This window comes from Tupaia chinensis, unplaced genomic scaffold, assembly GCF_000334495.1.
Source record: "Tupaia chinensis unplaced genomic scaffold, TupChi_1.0 Scaffold000074_1, whole genome shotgun sequence".
Lineage (NCBI taxonomy): Eukaryota > Metazoa > Chordata > Mammalia > Scandentia > Tupaiidae > Tupaia > Tupaia belangeri.
Window position 1 is genome coordinate 1510023 of NW_006159534.1, and position 13463 is coordinate 1523485.

Consider the following 13463-nt stretch of genomic DNA (forward strand, 5'->3'; position numbering starts at 1 on the left):
AGTGACATCATAAGCTTCAAAGCCTCTCCCACATGCCTGTGTTCCTATCCTCTCTTCTTCCTGTTCCTCGCATCCCAGGAGTAACAGTCTTCCTCTTGCCTCAAGGAGAATAGTTTTTTAAAAATCAATTTCCCTGCTAATTTTAGAAAGGTCATTTGGTGCATTTCCTGCTCATTAGCATAACACACCCCAATAGAATCTGGAGCAGTAGTCAAACACACATCATGTTTTTGCAGCAAAATAAATAAATGTTGACACCAAGTGAGATTAACTAGAGACTTGGTCTCATTGCAGCTTAGGTTTTGCCCTGATCAGATCAGCTGAGCTCAGGTTTTGTATTCAAATGAGATCTTTATTTTAAACTTTGACTTTCAGAGATTTTTTGAAATTTAAATGTGGATAAGAAATTGTAGACATGTGTAGCAGAAAACCACTACGATAGGCTTGATAATCTGGCTCATCTGCAGAGAAAGCTGTGGTCTTAATCACTGATTAAATAACACTTGACAGCTTTAAAAAGAAAAACTGGAATCCTAGCTCTGATTTTTATACATGGCTTGAATCCCACATGGCAGAGTTGGTCAAATGGAAGACAAAAATAAGCTAATATTCCTTTCTGATGTCTTAGTTTGTTCAGGCTGCTATAACGGTACCATAGATAAAGAATATAAATGTCTTTCTCATAGTTCTGTAGGCTAGGAAGTCCTAGATCGGAGGCGCTGGCAGATCAGAAGTCTGGTGGGGACCCACTGCTTGGTCTATAGATGACGCCTTTCTGCTGTGTACGTGGTGTAAGAGAGGAATGAGCTCCCTGGGTTCTCTTTTTTGTTATTTTTTGAGAGAGAGCTAAGGGGGCGGGGAGAGGGAAGGGTGCTCCCAACAGGGTGTTCATGCCACAATCCACCCTCAGCCTCAGCCAGCCTGGATCACGGGCACACATGCACCTGGGAACCTGCCTACGTGGGCCTAATTGCATTACCCACTGTGCCACCACCTGACTGTCCTGGGATCTCTACTAAAAAGCACTAATCCCATTCATGAGGATTTCACCCTTATGACCCAACCACCTTCCAAAGGCTCCATCTCTCACCACAATCACCTTGGGGGTTAGTATTAGAGAATATGAATGGAGCATAAACATTCAGTTCATTGCAGCATCGCAGAAAGCTACTGCCAGATGAACTTACTTTAATCGCCAATTATACTTTCGACACAAAACTTCCTTGGAAGAAAGAGGTAGCCTTGTTACATAAGGGAGGAAGAGCAGCTTCAACTGGCCAAGGGACTAGTTGAGGTTCGTTTTTTTTCCCACTTCTGTTAAGTGATATGGCCTCTGTCTAAATGGTCCTTGGGTTTAATAATAATTTTTAAAAATTGACTTTATAACGTACTTTACTAACATCAGTTAAGCAAGGTTAAGCAGATATGGTGGTTTATGTTACAGATAGCCTTGATTAGGCAGGCTATCGTGCGTGAGTTGCTTGGTCTAATACCAGTTTAGATGTTGCTGTGAATATATTTTGTGGATGTTATTAACAGTTAAATAAAAGAATGAGTGAAACCGATTACCCTCTGTAATGTGGATGACCTTCATGGAATCAGTTGAAGGCCTGAAGAGGAAAGACTTGAAGAGGAGGGAATTCTGTCTCTAGACTTCCTTCAGACTTAAAATCCTTAAGATTGCAGCATCAACACTTGCCAACCCGTCCAGCCTAGTGGTTTGCCCTGCAAATGTCAGACTAGCCTGCCCCCTCCATTGTGCAAACCTATTTCTTTTTCTTTTTTGAACTGCCAGAGGGCATGTGCACTCACACAGAAAGACAGAGAGTGGGAGACAGAGCACCCCCTAGTTGGGCATGGTCACACTGCAATCCCTTCTCCATTTCTCCATTCTGTAGATTTTGGACACACATGCACATATACCTGACATGTTTTTCAGGCCACCAGGACCAGAATTTGAACCATATGTGGCCATGTGGAATCCAGCTCTTTTCACCACTAGGAAGCCAGCCCACTGATTTTTTAAACAAAAAGAAAAAAGGAAGACTAAAATTAGGAATGAAAGTGAGGCAGGGAATGTAGAGGTACAGGAGTGATTAGATCTAGCACCTGCAGGGAGACATGGCTTCTTGTTCGCAGCTCAAGAAAAATTAGAGATGCGGGGACCAGCAGTTAGCGTAATGGCTATGTCGCTGGATTCCCACGTAGTCAACCACGTTTCGAGTCCCAGACACGGTGACTTAAACTCACGCTGAGCATGTGTGCGTGCATGCCCAAGATCCTGAGAGGAGAATGGAGGAGAAGGGATTGCAGCATGGCCATCCCCCTGGGGGGGGGGGGTGATTTCTCGCTTTCTGTCTCTGTCTCTTTCTGTCTGGTGAGTGCACACGTCCTATAGCAAAAACCTCTACAAAAAAAAAAAAAAGGAAAGAAAGAAAAAAAGAAAAATTAGAGATGCAGACACAGAGGAGGAATGGTAAGGAGGAGAGTTTATAAGAGAGGGAAGAAAGATTACAGCTCCCACATAGGGAGTGGGTCCCTAAAAATGGATTGCCAATGAAAAACTGAGGTGAGGGGTTTTCATCTGGGTCAAAGGGGCTTTGTTTGGGCTTCTTATTTTATTTAGGCTTGTTCTATCTGTGAGAAGCTGACCTCATGTGAGAAGAGAGAAACAGCTTCCAGAAAGAAGCTTCCAGAATGTCATAGTGAGGAGACATGCCAGCTTGTTGACAAGCCTAGTGCTGCTCAAAAGGAGCTTGCAGGGGATGAGTCGTCTGTAGGGAGTTGAGATGCCTTGTGTAAAATCCTCAGTTCTTTAACTCCAGCTCTCTAAGATAAGAGACCTGCCCTGAGATGCAGAATGAAAAAAAAGAAAAGAAAAGAAAAGAAAAACCCCACTGGTAAAGTAGAAAAAGAAATTTTCATAGAAAAGTATTTTCTTTCTAATAGAAAGAAAATACAACCCCATGCCTGAAAAACACTGGGATGGGCAGCTGCCAGAGAAGGACAACTGCATGGGCATGAGGTTAGGTGCTGCTTTTATCCTGAGGGTTGGTAGTGAATGTGCAGCAGGGGAGGTCTGTCATAGTACTGGGCTTTTTCCTTCCTTGCACGTCTCTCTTGGGTGAGGAATTTAACCATCTCATCACACACGCCCAAGGTGGTCTTTGAAGGAATGAGCACCCATATCTGGATGCCCTGCCCAGTTAGTTTACTGCCTCAGCGGTAATCAGAATGCTGACTTAGTGTCCCGTCCCAGGTGGTGAATCTGTGTGTGTATATTTGGGATGGCAGGAGAGTGCCAGGAACTGGGTGGGAGGAAGGAGTTCTCCAAGTGGATCTGGTTTGAACTCCTTATCAGGTGGGTCCAGATATTTCTCTTAATTCTGGAGTGGATGCGAAGGTCAGGAGACTCTCTTTTGCCCAAAAGCTTTGGGCCATAAAAGACCATTGTCTTCTTCCTGGGATGTGGTGGGACCAGAAAAAAGCCTTTATTTGAGTCAATCATTAAGTCACAGATACAAGCCAGGTCTCCCTAGCAAGCAGCTAAGCTTTTGTCACTCCATCTTAAAACTTAGTCATTTTGTGATTTTCTTTTGGGTCTGTACCCTAATTATATACTTTTTTTTTTAGAGGTTTTTTTTTTTTTTTTGGCCTTAGGGCACATGTACTTTGTGGGGAGGGGGGTGGAGACAGAGTCAGTGAGAGGGAAAATGAGAAATCACCCCCTGAAGGGGATGGACACACTGTAATTCAATCCCTTCTTCGTTCTCCTCCCAAGATCTTGGACATTCACACGCATGTGCTTGGTGTGAGTTTCAAGCCACCAGAACTGTAACTGTGGTTGGCCATATGAGAGTCCAGCGACATGACTGCTATGCCATCCACTGGCTCCACCCTAACTATATTCTTTTCTTATTTTTGGAGAGGTTTTTGCTGTAAGGAGCGTGTGCTCGCCAGAAAGACAGAGACAGACAGAAAGAGAAAGCGAGAAATCACCCCCTCTCCCAGGGGATGACCATGCCGCAATCCCTTCTCCATTCTCCTCTTGGGATCTTGGGCACGCATGCACATGCTCCTAACGTGAGTTTAAGCCACCGGGTCTGGGACTCAAACCGCGGTCGGCTACATGGGAGTTCTGCGACATAGCCATTACACCAACTGCTGGTCCCCCTAACTATATTCTTAGGGTTTCTATCTCTTATGTCACATGGGATTTTGTAAGGTTTTTATGAAGAAGTAGTGGTTAATGGTCCCAAGAATTCTTATAGAAGGCCCTAATTATAGTCAATAGTGGTTAATTTTTCACATCCTTTAGGTAGGGGATACAATTGTCCTTTGGGGGATATGATTGTTCTTTGCTTCCTACGTGTGGCCCTCTTGACTTTGATTATTTTTTGGGCAGCAATTTTCTATGTAATATTTAAGACGTCAAGCTTAGGAGCTGTCCTGCCTTGGATTTTGACTCCTGCTGTCTTTTTCGTTTGTCTTGGGGTTACAGTGCTAGTTTTGTCAGAGGGACAAAGGGCAGGGAAGAATGTGACTTTCATTAAGGTAAAATGGGTTGAATGGGGGCCGGCAGGAAGTGTAGTGGTTAAGGCACTGGACTTCCACATGGATAACTGTGGTTTGAGTCCCGGACCTGGCAGCTTGTTTTCTCACTTCTCCTCTCTCTCTCTCCCTATTTCTCTCCGGTCAAATTAAATAATAATAATAATAATAATAATAATAATAATAATAATAATAATAATAATAATAATAATAATAATAATAATAATATATGTGACCAGCAGTTGATGTAATAACTATGTCACTGGACTCCCATGTAGGTGACCGCGGTTTGAGTCCCAGACCTGGTAAACTCACGCCAGGCACATGTGCGTGCATGCCCAAGATCCCCAGAGGAGAATGGAGAAGAAGGGATTGTGGTGTGGCCATCCCCCTTGTGAGGGGGTGATTTCTCATTTTTTGTCTCTCTGTCTCCTTCTGTCTTTCCAGCAAGCATACATGCTCTATAACAAACACCTCTCCAAAAAAAAAAAAAAAGGAAATAATAAAATAAGTGAATAATTTTTAAGTGGGTTGAATGGTTTTACAGTCCTTTTTTAACACATTGACACTAACCCTTCACAAACTCTTCTGGAACAATAAAAGAGGAGAGAACACATGCCAATTCGTCCTATGACGTCAAAATTACCCTCATGCCAGAATTAGACAAAGATCCCCAAAAAGAAAACTACAAATATTCTTATGCATATAGATGCCAATCTTTTAAATTATATATCTTTTTATATTACATTTAACCACATATCTCTTTACAGTGTATAACATTTCTTTTTCCAGCATGATTGCCATACATATCAGTCAAGACAAAGACATTATTATCCCCATCATCATCAAATGGTTTTTCATTTTTATAAATGTAAATCTTAACTAAATTTTAGCAAACTAAATCTAGCACTATTAAAAAAAGGATTACATACCACAATCAACTGAAATTTATCCTAGGAATGCAAAGTTGTTTTAACATCCAAAAATCAATCAATGTAATACACTATATCAACAGAATAAAAGCAAAGCCATGTGATTATCTCAATAGGTGCAGGAAGCATTTGACAAATCCAATAACCCTTTATTATAAAAACACTAAACAAATTAGGAATAGAAGGGATTTTGGTCAACCTGATAAAGGGCATCTACGAAAAATCTAACAGCTAACACTATATACTCAATGAGAAGAGAATAAAGGCTCTCTGTGAGATCAAGAACAAGATAAGGGTATTTGCTCTTTTGTTGCATTTAGAATTTTACTGGATAGAAAAAGTAGAGAGAAGACTGATCACAGCGGATTCAAACTTCAATCAATGGCAGGAAGATACCAGGAAATCTCCAAATGATTCGAAACCAAATTGAGCACTTCTAAATAATCCATGGATCAAAAAGGAAGACTCAAAGGGAAATTTAAAATGTATTGAACAGGGGCCAGCAGGTAGCATAATGGTTAAGGCATTGGACTCCCATGTTGCTAACTTTGGTTCGAGTCCTATATCAGATAGCTTAAAACTCACGCTGGGCATGTGTGTGTGCATGCCCAAAACCCCCCCGGGAAGGAGATACAGTGAATATTATTGAATATATCTATACCACATTTTATTCTTTTAATTTATCTCACAGTTATAGGGCTACTCACGTTGTTTATTTCTTATTGGGTGAGACACGGTAATTTGTACTTTTTTTTTGAGAGAGATTTTCGCTATAGGGCGCGTGCGCTCGCCAGACAGACAGAGAGAGACAGAGAGACAGAAAGTGAGAAATCACCCCCCAGGGGGGATGACCACGCTGCAATCCCTTCTCCTCCATTCTCCTCTCGGGATCTTGGGCACGCACACACACGTGCCCGGCGTGAGTTTAAGCCACCGGGTCTGAGACTCGAACCACGGTTGACTACATGGGAGTCCAGCGACATAGCCATTACGCTAACTGCTGGTCCCCATCTTGTCAAATTATTTATGTAGAGTTATTCATTCTATTCTCTTGTTATTCTTTAGGTGTATATAGGATATGTAGTGAGAGCCATTTTATTCCTAAAACATGGATAATTTGTGTTGTCCTGTTTTTTTTTTTTTTTGAGTTTGCTAATCTTACTGCTCTTTTTTAAAGTACTAGTTCTTCGTTTATTGATTTTCTCCATCGTTGATCTACTTTCAATGTGATTGATTTCTGTCCCTTTCTTTATGTTGTTCTTCCTTCTTCTTGCTTTTGGATTATTTTGCCCTTCTTTTTCTAGGTTATTGAGGTAGACACTCAGATTATTACTTTGAGACTTTTTTCTTTTCTAATATATGCAGTTATATATTATTGAATATATTCAGTAATAGTGAATATTATTCAGCCATAGAAAAGAAGGAAATCATGCTATCTGCAACAATATGGATGAACCTGGACAACATTATGCAAAGTGAAATAAGCCAGTCATAGGACAAATGCGGTATGATTCATGTATGTGAGGTATTTAAAATGTCACTCATATAAGCAGAGAGTAGAGGGCCGGCAGGTGGCACAGTGGTTAAGGGCACTGGACTCCCACCTGACCGACTACAGTTCAAGTCCCGAACCTGGCGACTTGCTTTCTCTCTCTCTCTTTCTCTTTCTCTCTCTCTCTCTCTCGCTCTCTCTCTCTCTCTCTCTGTCCCTCTCTGGTCAAATTAAAATAAATAAATAAATAAAGCTAAATAAAACAATTCTTTAAAAAAAATAAGCAGACAGTAGAATGGTGGTTTCTAGGAACTTGGCTGGGGGGAAGGGAATTGTTCAATGGTATGAAGTTTCAGTTATGCAAGATGAATAAGTTCTAGAGTGCTGAAGTAAATATAGTATCTATGGCTACCAATACTCTATTGGGGATCCAGCAGGTGGAGAGGTGGTTTAGGCGCTGCATCCCCACATGGCCAACTGTGGTTCAAATCCCAGACCTTGTGGCTTGCTTTCTCACTTTCTCTCCCACTCTGTCTCTCACTCTCTCTGATGAGCATGCATGCCCTATAGCAAATTATAAAAAGAAGAATAATAGTAATAAAAATAATAAGAAGGGACCAACAGATGGTGTAATGGTTATATCACTGGACTCTCATGTAGTTGACTGTGATATAAGTCCCAGATCTGGCGGCTTAAAACTCCTACCGGTCACATGTACATGTGTGCCCAAAATCCTGAGAAGAGAATGGAGAAAGGATTGAAGCATGGCCAACCACCCTGGGGGGTGATTTCTACCTTTCTGTCTCTCTGTCTCTGTCTCTCCAGCAAGCACATACACCCTATAGCAAAAAAATCTCTCTAGAAAATTTAATTAAAGTCGTAATAATAATATTTGGGACCAGCAGATGGTATAGCAGTTATGTTGTTGGACTTTCACATGGCTGATCATGGTTCAAATCCCGGACCTGGTGGCTTCAAACCGACACCAGACGTGTGTGCACATGTGCCCAAGATTCTAAGAGGAGAACAGAGGAAAAAAGGATTGTGGTGTGGCCATTACCCCTGGGGAGGTGATTTCTCACTTTCTGTTTCTCTGTCTCTGTCTCTTTGATGAGTGTACGTGCTCTGTAGTAAAAAAACCTCCAAAAAATAATAATAATAGTAATAGTAATAAATGAAATTAAACAAATAATTTTTTAAAAGTATGTGTACTTAAGCACTTGTTAAGAGGGTAGATCTTATGTTAAGTGTTTTTTAAACATAAATAACACAATCCCAAACCCCCATAAAAACAAGAGGCACAAGGAAACTTTGGGGGAGATAAGTACCACCTCGATCATGGTGATGGTATCATATTATTCATGTAAGGGGGGGGGGTCTTCACGAACTTTATGGAAATGCACATTATGAAAAAATATTCATGGGTTTCAAAAACTTTATACAGCAAAATAAACACATACTTTAATTCCATTTTTTCCATGAACTTTTTGAGTCCCCTTATATGTCCAAACTCAGCAGGTGGCATATATTAAATATATGCAGTTGGGGCCAGACAGTGGTGCAGCAGTAAAAGCAGACACTGCAAAGCTGACCCATATGGAAGGGTTCCAGGTTGGCATCTGGAGGCCTCCCTGAGTATACCAGGCTCAGGAAAAAAAAAGCCCTTAATCTGGGATTGGCTAAGACTAGGGGTAGATTGTAATGTCAAGACCCTGTTAGAGGTGATATTTTTCTCTCTCTTGCTTGTAGAAGGAAAAAAAAAGTACAGTTTTTGTATATCGATTACACCTCAGTGAAACTATTTTTAGAAAGTTAAAAAAAAATAATTTAATGGGTTGCTCTGTAGCCTGGTTGTTAAGATAGCTGGGTACCACATGGCTGACTGCATAGTTTGAATCCTGGCCTGGTGGTTTGAAAAATACACTGGGAGTGTGTGTGCCTGCCCAAAATTCTATTGAGGTATATAAATGGAAGAGAAGGGATTGTGGTATGGCCACGTCTCATTGGGGAGAGATGCTTTCTCCCTTTCTCTCTCTTCCTCCCTGTCTCTTTGTCTCTCTCACTGGTGAGTGCCTGTGCCCTCCGTGCAAATTTATTTATTTATTTATTTTACTGATGCAGAGTTAAATACCTTGACTGAGTAGACTCTACTCCAAGGATGCGAGGCTGGTTTAATTTTCAAAAATCAATCAGTATAATAAATCTATCATATTAATGAGCTTTAAATAAATCATGTGATTATATAAACCAATTTAAGAGCAGTTGACAAAATTCAATACCCATTTATGACAAAACTCTCATAAAAATAGGAATACAAGGCAAATTTGCTAACTTGATACCTAGCTAATTTATATTTAATCATAAAAGACTATACTTTCTCCCTAATTTTTATAAAAATATCAGCAAAGGTTTTGGGGCTTTGTTGTTGTTGTTGTTGTTGTTGTAGATATAGAGATTATTCTAGTCTTTACATGGAAAGCCAAAGGAACTAGAAAAGCTAAAACAATTTTGAATAAGAATAAGATGAGCAGAATTAGTCTACCCAATTTCAAGACATTTTGTAGCTACAGTAATCAGGGTGGCATGGTGTGGGTGAAGGAAAGACACCTGAATCAGAACCCAGAAATAGACTCGGACAAATATGACCAAATGATTGACAACAAAGGTGCAAAGTAATTCAATGGAAGACAGAAAGCCTTTTCAACAAATGGTGCTAGAGGTATTGAACATACTTCGGCCAAAAGAAGAAATAAAGAAAATAATCTTGGCTTAAGCTTCATATCTTATTCAAAAATTAACTCATAATGGATTACCAACCTAAATGTAAACTGTGAAAAAATAAATAAATAAATAGCCTTTGAAATCTAGGGCAAGGCAGAGAGTTCTTAGCCATGACAACAATAGTATGGCTCATAGTAGGAAAACTGAAGAATTGGACCTTACCGAAATTAAAAACTTACTTTACAATGTGCATATAAAGAGGATGAGAAGACAAGTATATATTGGGAGGAAATATTTGCAAAAACACAGACCCAAGAACTCTGAAAACTTAACAGAAAAAAAATCCCATTAGCAAATGGCCAAAGACATAAACAAATATTTCACCAAAGAGAGCACACAGATGGAAGTAAAGATAGTGAATAGGTGCGTGAAAAGATGCCCAACATCATTAGCTGTTAGAATGGAAATTAAAACCACAATGAGAAATCTCTATACACATATCAGAATGGGTAAACTTTTTTTTTTTTTTGGAGAGGTTTTCGCTATAGGGCACGCACGCTCGCCCGACAGACAGAGAGAGACAGAGACAGAAAGTGAGAAATCACCCCCCAGGGGGGATGGTCACGCCGCAGTCCCTTCTCCTCCATTCTCCTCTCAGGATCTTGGGCACGCACGCACACGCGCTCAGCATGAGTTTTAAGCCACCGGTTTTTTTTTTTTTGGAGAGGTTTTCGCTATAGGGCACGTGCGCTCGCCAGACAGACAGAGAGAGACAGAGACAGAAAGTGAGAAATCACCCCCCAGGGGGGATGGTCACGCCGCAGTCCCTTCTCCTCCATTCTCCTCTCAGGATCTTGGGCACGCACGCACACGCGCTCAGCATGAGTTTTAAGCCACCGGGTCCTGGATACGAACCGCGGTCGACTACGTGGGAGTCCAGTGACATAGCCATTACACTAACTGCTGGTTCAGAATGGGTAAACTTTTTAAAACATTGACAACAGCAAATGCTGACAAGGATGTGGAAGGGCCGATTACTCATACATTCCTAGGGGATATAAAATAGCACAGCTACTCTGGAAAATAGGCTGACAGTCTTTTTAAAATTTAGCATGCAACCACCATTCAATGTAGCAGTTGGACTCTTGAGCATTTATCCCAGAGATAGGAAAACTATTTTTTATACTAAAATCTGTACAAAAATGTTTATGGCAACTTTATTCGTAATAGCCCCAAACTGGGACAAACGCCACACAGACAAACCCGGATGTCCTTCAGTGGTTAATGGTTAAGCAATGCGCTACATCTATGCCATGGGATCCTATTGAGTAATAAAGAGGAATAAAATATCGACATATGCAATGATCTGGATGAATCGCCAGAGAATCGTGCTGAGTGGGGAAAATATTACAAATGGTTACATGCCGCCTGATTTCATTTATATAGCATTCTTGAAATGATGCAGTTTTGGAAATGGGAAATGGGTATGTGCTTTTTAGAGGCTTGTGATGAGGCGGGGTGCAGAAGACATGTAGGTGCGGCTACAAAAAGGCAGTCCAAGGGATTCTCCAGGTGAAAGAAATGTTGGGTGTCTTGACTTGTTTGTGTTGTATCCTGGCTGTGCTATTGTGCTATAGTTTTGCGAGATATTAACACTGGGGGACCAGCAGTTGGCGTAATGGCTGTCACTGGACTCCCATGTAGTCAATCGCGGTTCAAGTCCTAGACCCGGTGGCTTAAACTCAGGTCGGGCACGTGCGTGAGCATCCCGGTGGCTTAAACTCACGTCGGGCGTGTGCGTGAGCATGCCCAAGATCCTGAGAGGAGAATGGAGGAGAAAGAATTGCGGTGTGGCCATCCCCCTGGGGGGTGATAATTTCTCGCTTTCTGTCTCTCTCTGTCTTTCTGGCAAGTGCACGCGCCCTATAGCAAAAAACAAACAAACAAACAAAAACCACCTCTCCAAAACAAAAAAGATATTAACACTGGGGACAACTAGGTAAAGGGTACTTTGAATCTTACTGTATTATTTCTTAGAACTGCATGCAGACCTACAGTATCTTAAAATGAAAATCAGATTTAAAAAACTATTCTTTATTGGGACCAGTGGATTGCCTAATGGTTATGTCGCTGATCTCCCACATAGTCAACTGTGGCTCTAGTCCTGGGCCCGGCAGCTTAAAACTCATGCCAGGTGCATGTGCATGCATGCCCAAAATTCTGAGAGGAAAATGGAAGAGAAGGGATTATGACATGACCATCGCCCCAGGGGGTAATTTCTTACTTTCTCTCTGTCTCTCTGTCTCTCCAGCGAGCACATGTGCCCTATAGCAAAAATCTCTCTTAAAACAAAATAAAACAGGTCTTTGTTAAAATATGCTATTAAATGAGTAGGAGATAAGTGTGATCTATAATTAACAAGGACATACAGCCAGGATAGGTATATAAGAAGTTTTTATGAGTCAATAAGAAAAAGCCGAACAGCTTAAAAGAAAAATCTTCACAGGTCCCTCACCCAATAGAAAATTCAGTAGCCTACAAACACATGTAGAAGCACTCGGCTTCATTAGTAACTAGGGATATGAAATGATGATTGCAAGGTAATGCCATCCACCAAATTGACAATAATAAATCAATAATGTGTTTGGCAAGGATGTGAAACAATTGGCGCTACCATACATTTCTGATGGGAGTATAAATTTAACGACTATTTTGAAAAACAATTTGACATCATCTAATAAAGCTAAATATAAGATGTGCTATATAATCCAGCAATTCTTCACCAAAGTATGTGCCCTAATGAAAAGTTAGGAGACATATACGAGAATGTTACTAGCAATATCAGTGGTAATAGTCCCAAACTGGAAACAGTCCAGATGTCTTTAGAACCAGAATGGGCAAATAAATTGAGGGATGTTCATTTAAGAAAATATTAAGTAGCAATGAAAATGAATGAACTGCAATTACACAACTACATACAACAAAAATGGATGATTCCAGCTACAGTAGAGGTGCCAGATGTGGCTGCTGGTAGGCTGAGGCTGCATGGTAGGCCTGGTTTGATTCCCAGCCCACCCCAAAAGGCTGGGTGCCAAGATAGAACCCTGGCTCACCCTGTAATACAAACTACTCAAGAGGCTTAGGCAGGAGGGTCATGACAGAGTGAGAGCCTGTCCTAAAACACCACACACACACGCGTGCACATGCACATGCACACACACGCTGGTGACTGGAGGCCTGGCACTTGAAAATATGCATGCTGTGTAAGTATTATTGTATTTGCAGAAAGTTCAAAAACAAGCAAAACTAAATAATAGTATTTAGGGATGCATGAAAAATGGATAAAACCATAAAGATATGTAAGGAAGTAATTACCATAAAGTCATGATAGTTGTTGCCTTAGTGGGATGGGAAGGGGGCGGAGAGCTTCGGGATGATGGCAGTGACACTGGGGTTCGGTGTAAAACGCTCTGTGAGGCTGTGCATGTATGTTGCCTTCCCTTCTCTCCGCGTGTGTAGTTTATAACAAAGTCAGGCACTCCCTCATATTTTATGTTTTGCCTTTGAGAAAAGATGAGATGAGAGAAGAATGGAGGTGTGACAGCTGATGGTGCCGAGAAAAAGCAGCACGTGGAAACCTGAGCTCAATATTTAAAACCTGTGGATAGAGAGTGAAAGAGCGGAGTGTGTAAACAACCACAGACCTGGAATAATGAGGTGGGTGACCCTCCTTTGCATGTTTGTTTGTTTGTTTGTTTTGAAAGAGT

At 41.1% G+C, this 13463-nt stretch overlaps 1 protein-coding gene across 1 annotated transcript in view; it reads left to right on the forward strand.

Moving 5' to 3' along the window:
* Positions 1-13463, forward strand: part of LOC102489567 (protein FAM163A) — a 142761-nt gene that overhangs the window by 30189 nt on the left and 99109 nt on the right. The window contains exon 2 of the mRNA XM_027767807.1: positions 13270-13413. The gene's annotated coding sequence lies outside the window, so the exon portion shown is untranslated. The remainder of the gene's footprint in view (positions 1-13269; positions 13414-13463) is intronic.